The sequence below is a fragment of the Sus scrofa genome, chromosome 3, assembly GCF_000003025.6.
Source record: "Sus scrofa isolate TJ Tabasco breed Duroc chromosome 3, Sscrofa11.1, whole genome shotgun sequence".
Taxonomy (NCBI): domain Eukaryota; kingdom Metazoa; phylum Chordata; class Mammalia; order Artiodactyla; family Suidae; genus Sus; species Sus scrofa.
The window spans coordinates 123,262,817-123,273,058 of record NC_010445.4 but is presented as its reverse complement, the minus strand read 5'-3'; the positions used below and the strand labels follow the sequence as shown (position 1 = coordinate 123,273,058).

The 10,242-nt window shown below is 38.5% G+C and overlaps 1 pseudogene; it reads left to right on the top strand.

Annotated features, from left to right (window-relative positions):
• Positions 3,734 to 4,403, top strand: LOC100524858 (annotated as a pseudogene).

The window sequence follows — 10,242 nt, the reverse complement described above, 5'->3', positions numbered from 1 at the left end:
TAGTATATAGAGGGTTGATGTCAATATAATCTAGGAATCAAGTTGAATTATTCACATTTTTCCATTAGTATTATGATGTTCCAAGTTAAAGCAGCTAAGTGCAATATACACAAAGACGGGTGAACACAATCCATGGAGGACTGAATTATTGTATTTGATGTTCATTCAGCTCACTTTTTTCTTTGTCTTGGCTCAGTTTGGACACAGTCCTGTTCCGTATTTCAAGTTCTTTCCACATAGTTCTCCTTAATCTGTGTGCTTTATCCTTGTCTCTAAATTTAACAGTTTCAAACTTGTTTACACTCCTCTGGCAATGAGACCATTAACCTTTATTTTAATGGTAAATTCAAAGGTATTTTGTAGCATTTTTTCATTTTGTACAATTTTTTTTTTTTTACCATGATAGTGTTGATATTGTACTGGTATCATACCACACTTTTCCATAAAGATGTATTGGTTTGAGTAGTTTGTTCAAAATTATGTTTTTCCCATAGCTCTCTTATTTTTTTTTAGAAGTCAAGGCTATTCGGGGATGCTTGTATCATGTTGCAGTATTCAGTTCAGAATGTCAACGAGATAACGTATGCATGTTCAGAAGAGGTTGCCTGTTTCCTTCATCCCTCAGATGATTCATGACTTACCTATGTTGCCCCTTCATTTCTAACACAAAGGAAACCTGTTTTGTTGCTAATCTATTTTTGTCTCAGCTTCATTTAACATACATAACATTACATTTCTAAACTTTTAATTTGGCTTCAATTTTCACTTTATCACCTGTTTCTCTACTGAGGCTCTAATTATTTCAGTGTTCTAAAAATAATTACCTTGTAATCTGTGATTAATAAAATGGCCCACTAGTAACCTTACTATGTGATGGGTTTTGAGTATCTTCGAATATATCTTACAAAAGAAGCCATCTTCATAGGATTGACTTACTGGTACCTCACAAATACTATAAGGTCCATTAGTAGCAAAGTAGTGGATAGTTCACACTTCAGTGGATAAAATCCCCCCTTGTGTGCTCTGACAATGTCAGTCCCCGCATGTCTAGACTGGGGCATCTAAGGTTCTAAAGGCCAACGTTTGTCGGCTCTCCTCTTCCTATCCTGTAGCCAGTAAGAACTCCATGGTCAGGATGTGAAGGGTGCGATCTGGACGTGGTCTCCTGTCCACGTCTTCTGTCTTCCCATGGTCTCCTGTCTTCCCAGGGCCAGTGCACCAAGCTAAGAGCCCTAAGGGCCTCCATGTGCACCATCCGGACCTCTCTCTCCTTCACTACAGCCAACATGGCCTGATCAGGTCTCTGTTGGAATTCCAGATTTTATTCTAGTTCCTCATTGGATCTGGATACCATTGTAAGCTCCAGCCAGGTAAACTGGGAGCTTCACTCTCTAAATTAGTTTTAAACAACTTCTTTTCTCTGGACTCAACCTGGATTTTTTTACTGTAGCTCACCTTGTCCCACATTTCTGTCCTTGAGCTCAGAGTCAGCTACCCATGCAGAGGAGAATTTGCTTTCAAGAGCCTCAGAACCACATGTCTTCTTCCTCCTACTCAGCTCTGCACACACGTGAACATAAGCACCAGGCTTGCCTCCAACTCATGGATTTGTGGTTTCTACTCTTGACTTCTCCTTTGACTGGCTTGTCTTCCTTCCTAGCAAATTTTTGTTACCATTCTTCTGGACATCCTTGGTTTTTAAATTTCAGTTAGGATCGTCTATCATGCTTTTAAAGGGGTGGGGTTAAGAGGAACTCTGCCACTCTAGCAAACCAGCCATCATCTCAGTGGTTTAAGGTAACATAAGCTTGACTTTCATTCCCATAACAGTCCAGCATGAGTACCTCTGATCAGCAGACATGTTCACCAGTGCTCTGTTCCACTCGACACACTGAGGCACCCAGGCCATCTCTTCAGCACCTGGCTTCTAAGATCACTCTGCTCTTTGCATCAAAGTGCAGAAAGGAGACATTAGTGGGTCAAGCCTGAAAGTTGTGAACACCTCTATCCCTTTGTTTACAAAACACCTAACTCTTAGAAAAGCTAAAAAAATAGACCCCCTTGTGGCCAGAAAAAGAAAATAAAGGAATAAACAAGGACCATTGATGGGCAAGCAACCTCTGTGTGGCGCTCAAGAAAATATACAGAACACGGTAACGTGGTGTGCCTCACCAAAAGCCTTTAAAACCTTAGCATGTACCTTATTTTTCTAAATTATGTTTTACAATATTTTTGGCCATGCCCATGGCATACAGAAGTTTCCTGGACAGGGACTGAACCTGAGCCCTAGCAGTGATAATGCCAGATCCTTAACCCACTGAGCCACCAGGGAACTCCATAGTATACACTTTAAATTATACTTAAATGATAACAGACACTTAAAGTAGCTTGAAAATGTCTTTAGAATAAGAGCCAGGTAAAATAAACACACCAGGTACAAAAATCATGTATCATGTCTGAGATTTATAGTCAGGGAATTTTAAATGGTAAAACTACGAGGAACTTGAACAAATCCAAATAACTGCCAAAGTTATTATCCTAATACCAACTTTATGCATGACATTGAGGAACACAGAAATGATTAACAACTGAGGCATAGTTCAGAGGGCTGGTTTTCTAATGGGGAGATCAATATGTAAGTAACAGAATCTATTATGAAGACCAGAGGAAATAAGGTTGAGAGAATGAATTAAAATAGATGTGGAAGGATCTTTGACTTCTGCTGGGATCTAGCTAACCTATTTTGATTGCCTGACTCCTGGTCCATGCAGTGGTGATTTTCTCTGGCATTGTCAATATGACACTTTCAAGGGTCACGTTCCTGTAATGAACCTCTCCTCCATTTGCTGACACTTCTATCGGCATGCAAATGTCAGCGTCACTAACCTCCTTTCTTCATCTTCTATTCAAATTCAAAAATAAATTACCTGTCCTCTCCAGGGTCAAACTCCCATATCTTGGAGACGAACAGTGACATTAAGTTACTGAAAATAACGAGTGGTAAACAAATAACTGAAATGATTTCTGGGGACATGCATGCTGCACTACTGTCTATTAGACAGTCAGTCAGTAGTTTGTTCGCATAACTTTCTCATCTGTTCCATCAGCTCCCCCAGGAGAACGTCTCTAGCTCCTTTCTCCACCCTGTCCACTCATATCCCCATGTCATGCATTAGCCCATAGCATCTTTCCATGTTGAATAGGGAGTCACCTTTGTGCAAGATTTTGCTTTCTATCATTTGCAGAATATTTTTATGAATCATATAAATTTTACCAACTCTATCTATTCTACTGTTGAATACCAACCCATTTGAAGGGATGGTGGTATCCTTCATGGATGTGAGTCAAAGCCACAGATATGACAGAAATTTAGATAAAGTGTAATTTCATCCCCTGCTTTACAGGAGGAAGTATCTGAGATTCTGAGAGGCAGAGAGATGTGTATAAAGGACAGGGAACTGCCAGTGCAGAGCTTGGCCTCAATCCTGACTGGGGGCGTTGTTTCAGTGTTCAAAAGTGTCACTTTTGGACAACATTAAAAGTGATCAGTCTGAACAGGAGTAATGATATGTGCTTCTTGTTTAAATGCAGTGTAAAATGAAGAGAGGAATATTAGCATCCTCTGCTCAGTAGTATTAACATTTTTCTTATAGAGCTTAATTTTAAATTTCAGATATGTATCATACTTTTTAAAATGTAAGTTTCCTTTTTGGTTATCAATGCACCAGACACTATGAGCAACAAAGTCTCTCACAACACTCTCTGCGAGGTGGGGCGTTGATGCGGGTCGGGGGGATGGATGTCCTGCAGGGGAACCAGTGCAAACTCTGGAAGTTTTTGAAGACAGGGAACTTCAGATCAGCCTGAAGAACTGTGACCCTCAGAAGGGCAAACGCTTCTAGGTACCATCAGTCTTAAGTCTACTCCTTGCCTCAGTTCTCTGTGTGTGTTCTGGGGGACCAGCAGCAATGTGATGAAGCCAATCCTATGGAGAGCCCACACGTGGACATTGAGGCACCAAAGAAACTTTACAAGAATAAGACACTGGCCAAGAAGTTGGCCAAGAAGTATGATGCCTTTTTGGCTTCAGAGTCTCTAAGCAAGCAGATCCCTCAAATCCAGGACCCAGGCAGGAATAAGGCTGGCAAATCCCCTTCCTTGCTGACCCTCAACAAGAACAGCATGGCCAAAGTGGACGAAGTGAAGTCCATGATCAAGTTCCAGATGAAGAAGTTGCTGTGTTTGGCAGTGGCTGCTGGCCACATGAAGATGACAGATAAATGACCTGTGTACAACACCCACTTAGCTGTCAACTTCCTGGTGTCATTGCTCAAGAAAATTGGCAGAATGTCTGGGCTTTGTACATTAAGAGTGCCATGGGCAAGTCCCAGTGCCTGTACTAAGGCACAGATTTATAAACCATATGCCACCATTTAAAAAAAAAAATATATATATATATATATAAACTCTGCCTTGCAAGCTACACAAAAGAAACATCTAATATTCATATTCAGTTGAACAAACTACCTTATGCTCTTTAGAGATTGTCTCCACTCTTCAGCTGTAAGCTCTGGGGCAGGAACTTGAACTCCTAGGTCAGGTTTTGTTTTTGCTTTTGTTTTTTTGTTTCCCCCCCTCCTCCACTTCAGGTCTTGGTCACTGCCCAGCGGGTGAAGGTTTATTTCCCTCAAAGATACAACATATATTCAAATGTAACTTTTCCATCCTTTTAATTTTCTTGGTCATTTTCTCTCTCTAGGAGAAACTTCTGCTAAAAATTACCTAGCATTTTAAATAATAAATGACTTAATGCTTCTGAAAGCAACAGGCATTTTTTTTTTCAACATCTGCAGTTTAGAAAATGTTTAACACGGTGAACATGAAAAGTTGAAAAATTGAATGTGGAGAACAAACAACTTTGAGCCTCTGGGAGTGCCCAGGATGGGGGAACAAAAAGGCCAAATTGCGGCATAATTGTAGACTATTCTAAGAGTTCTTAGGAAGAAGAAAAATAAGGTACCTTGCTGTCAAGTATATTCATTTTATTTTATTTTTATTTTTAAATGTGCACACTTCCTGATGGCAGGTAAACTAGTCAGGGTAGTATAAATTCCATAGAGCATCTTGTTTATATTTTATGACTTATCCCCGCAGAACAGTAAAAAAAGGAATCACAAAAAAGTCTTTAATAAAAGGACATACTTCCTTCCATCTGTGTGTTTTATAGGCCTCAGAAATATTTGGAAGGAAGTATTGAGTTGGAGTAACCTAATGGAAGCAAAACATGACCAATTGTCACAGACCACTTACCAGTGATGACAATTTCAAGAAGATTTTAGGTTCTTGTACGAATGAAAGTTGACTGCATCAAGGAAGAATGGATCTTGTGTGTGAGGATGAGTTAGAAGTACACAGAAATCCTCCCTCAAGTTGAAGTCTTCAGCACTTTATAAGATGTGAAGTAAAGCTATCACACCAATTAATATTCAGGTCACAAGATGGTGAGCACTGATTATCTGTCTGCTTACAACAGCTTTCAAATCAAGTTCTCCACTTTCTTTCTTTTTTATCCTTTTTAAATTTACTTTTATTTTTATTCAAGTATAGTTTATTTACAGTGCCAATTTCTGCTGAACAGCATACAGACCCAGTCATACATATGGGTATATTCTTTTTATCATACTATGGATTTTAGAATTAAGATTGAAATAGGTAGTGATGGGAAGGCTGTAAAACAGACCAATCTTTTTTTAAAGATTTATGTTATTGAAGTAGAGTTGATTTTTAAAATGTTGAGTTAATTTCTACTGTACAATAAAATGATTCAATTAGCCATATATATATATATATATACTTTTCATATTGTTTTTATTATGATTTATAACAGGATATTGAATACAGTTCCCTGTTGTACGGTAGGACCTTATTGTTTATCCATTCCATAATTTGCTCCTGCTGACCCCAAACTCGCAATCCATCCCTCCCCAACCACTTTCTCCCTTGACAACCACACATCTATTCTGTATGCCCATGAAGCTCCTTCTCTTTTATAAATAAGGTCATTTGTGTCATATTTTAGATTCCACATGTAAGTGATACATGGTATTTATCTCTTTCTTTATGACTTACTTCACTTAGTATGGTAATCTCTATGTCCATCCATGTTGCTGCAAATGACATTTTACTTTTTATGGCTGAGTAATATTCCATTGTATATATATACCACATCTTCATCCATTCATCTTTTGATGGGCATTCAGGTTGTAAAACAGACCAATCTTGATATTTTTGTAGATTCTTTGAGAATTAAAAATATTTTGCTATATCTAAGTCTGAATATACTAAGTATCTGTATCCTGATTCCATAACATGTACATGTACTTATATACAGATATATGGCCACTGTCTCCCTTTGCTTTCTTCTGTTGCCCAGTGTGTACCTTATAAAACAAAAGGACACTATGGAAAAAACAGTGATGGGAGGATTCAGTCCCAGTCTTTCCATTTCAAAGGGAAATAGCAGAATTTAAAAGGGCTTAGAGTTAATGGCCTGAGCCAAACAAATTCTGGTCTCAATTCAAGCTGTCATAGCTATGTGATTTTAATCTCCCAAGTCCCAATTTTCTCATCTTTCAAATTAAGTAAAATAATCCATGATTAATATTTTTGTTAAGATCACATTTTATAAAATAGGAATAATATTCTGCACAATGCCTAACATGCAATGTACCATCCATAAATGTAAATAATTCTTTTGATTGTTATTTTAATTATTAACTGTGTATTTTCCAGAATGGCTTTACCTCCTGAAGTTTCAGAGTCTTAATTTGCATAAATTCAGTTGCTAATGTCTATCTTTCCCTGCAGAGTTTATCACTTCCATGAGATACAGCTTGAGGAAGAATCTGGGAAGCCATAGAATATAAAAAAAATGCCATGTAAACATTTGGATGACTGTACAGCTCAGAACAAAAGAAGGGTCTTTAATTTTTTGGTTCCTCTGCTTTAATCAGGAGTCATCTTACTCTGCCTTTGGGTTGAAATATGGGTCGGTGCTATGGACTCTCCTCACAATGTTAGCTAATAGTGAGTCCTCTGGTCATAGTGTCAGGAAACTTGGTCAGAGACCATCTATCCAAAGGGATAGTGTTCAGTGTTACAGAGGAGTAAACCATGCATACATACCTACAACAACGTAGCACACTCAAAAATGCATGAAAGAAGCCAGGTGCAAAAAAAATCACTACCCGTATGATTCATTTGCAGGATTTTTTGGAAGAGGTGAAAGGGGAGGGCCAGAAATCTGATCAATACAAACACTGAGTACGTTGACACTTTGGAGTTACCACAGGGGAGCAGGCAGGCACTTTGAAGACGATAAAAATGACCTTTTCAAAATGAGCTCATCTACTTTTGACAATGGTTACACAAAAGTATACATTTGACAGAAAATCATATAACTGTGTACATAAAAGAGGTGATTTTCCTATATGTAAATTATACTCCGCTAATCCTGATCTCTCTCTCTCACACACACACACAGTGCATGGGGATGTCATTCTCCAGATTGAGAAAAAGAACAAGAGAAGGATTAATGGATATAACAAACTTTTTAATAGAATTAGTATCTTCATGATAATACTTAGAGATCATTCCTTGTAAGAATATTTTTGAAGCTTTCAGAAATAGATTAGGTAGAAAGTTGGGGTTAGAAAAGTTCTGACTTGAACGGATATTGTGATACTAATATTATTGATCATTCACCTTGTTCCAGTCACTAGAATGTTTATTCTACACATTTTTTTAAAGGGAAGGCTGAGGCACTAAGAAGTAAAGGTTAAACAACTTGAAAAAGACCCACAGCTTTTTCTTGTTTTTAAGGATTTGATCCCAGAAAATCTGACTCCAGTGTCAGTGCTGCAATGCACACCACCTGTAACCTGTATGGGCTGGATTGGGTTCACTGGTACGACAAGATGTTAGAAGCTGACTCTTTCTCTTGTAGGTGCTTCTATGTAATTTCGAAGTGACATCACCAGAACATTTTCCATAAAGTATCCCATTTATCTGTATCTCAGATTTCTGCTTGAAAACCCTTTTTATCCTACAGGGCATTCCTCTTTGGAGTCTGAATGCAGAAGTTGAATTCCCTTACAATCTGCCTTCCTGAGGTGGAATGACCATGCATTAGTTTTCTCTTACACCGATAGTGCCCTGCTGATAGTGCCTGAGATGCCTGCGTGCATCTTGTGCTCCTCAAGCTCTAGTCCTTTCCAGTGAAGCCCTCCACAGTCTGCTCACAAATTCTTGGTCATGGGTTAGTGCTTATTTGGTTTCTCTCAAAGACAGGGGACATATTTAAACTGAGTCATCCCAAGAAAGCCTCCTTATGAGACTGGATGAGATAGATCTCCCAGTGCACGCACGCACACACACACACACACACACACACACACTCCACTAGGCTCAATGTGGAGGAGATTGACCTCTTCCACACACACATACACACACCTCTCCAGGTCTGCTTTGTGGATGTGTGACCAGTTCAGCTGCCCAGGGCACCATGCTTGGAGGAAGCTCCACACATAATGGTCAGTACTCAATGGGACAGTGCTATTTTGAAATGCTTGATAATTTTGTCTTTCTTTTTTTTTTTGACAGCATGTGAAGTTCCCAGGCCAGGAATGGAACCCATGCCACAGTAGTGGCCTGAGCCACAGTGGTGATAATGCTGCACTCTTAACCAGTTAGACCACCTGGGAACGCCTAAATTTGTATTTTGTGAGAGAGATATTATGGGACAATGGGTACTGGGAGGATGGAGCCCAGGTTCACATAAGGTCCCATGTTTCCACCTCCCGGCCTCCCTAACTTGGGTTCTCTGATTCCAGCTTGGGCCTGACCAGGGGCACTGAAGGGCTCAAAGTCAAGCATTAGTGCCCATGTGCAGTGCTTCAGGACAGAGTTTGGGTCCTGGGTGTTCACCTGTCCTCCCACAGCGATATCTCTGTACCCATAAGACTGTAACATTAAATAGCAGATAAAAATCTCTATGGCATTGAATAATATTGGCCTTTTCAGGAATATCAGCAGAAGATAAACACAGTAAGCTTAACAAAATTGTCAGTATTGCCATCAATTCAATTAAATTTGAAAATGTAATTATTAAGCATCACCTACTAGTTAATGACTACACAAACATTATTACTAATCAATATTAAATATGTTAATTCTTGTTAAAAAAATCTCTATGGCGAATTAAGAAGATTGAAGAAGAAAGAAAGAAAATCTTTTTTTTTCTTGCTGTTTGAATAAGACTCCTGCATTTTCATTATGGAGCTGACCCAGCACCCACTGCATCCTTGTGGACAGGGAAAGGGATGCACAGTCTGACCACAGCCTCCTCAAAGATAGTTTTTCATGATTCAAAGTCCTTTTTTTTCCCCCCACCCTCTGATTCTTTTTATGTCCTTGAAGTGTCTTTGAGGTCTAGGAGTTAAGGAATTACTTCTTAAAATGTATTTTGGTTTGGGAATTTCACATCTATTATATTTGCTCTTTTGTTCACATTTCCATTTTTATATTGTTAGAAAATGTGAATTTTTTTTTCCTGTCTTTAGCATGTTTCATTCTTCAGCTCTACTTCTCACCTGGGAAAGCAGCTGTTACGTGTTTTTTTTAATTTATTTTATTGAAGTATAGTTATTTACAATGTGTTAATTTCCACTCTACAGCAAAGTGATTCAGTATTCATATTATATATTCTTTTTCATATTCTTTTCTAGTATGGTTTATCATAGGCTATCACAGGATATTTCTATTATGGTTTATCACAAGATATTGTTTATCATAGGATACAGTACAGGTAATATAGTTACCTGTACTATACAGTGGGTCCTTGTTGCCTGTCTATTCCATGTATAATAATTTGTGTTTGCTAATAATCATGTCTCAGCCTTTTGGCTAAGATCAAGTGTAGTATCTATTGTTAGCAGTAGTAGTTGATGCAGTGGGTACTGTTATTACTCGGTTTTGTAAATGAGGAATTGGAAGCAGAGAGGTAAACACATAGCTGGCAGTCAAAAAAATTAGCAAGGGGTCTAATGCAAATTCACCAAACACTTCACCTTTAGATACTAGGCTCTTAATTTCCTGGGTTCACCACAGTAGGAGGTACTGAAATTGTTACTTGCAGGGTTTTTCTCCTCCCATGCTTCATGAAGAGTAATAATAATAAGAATA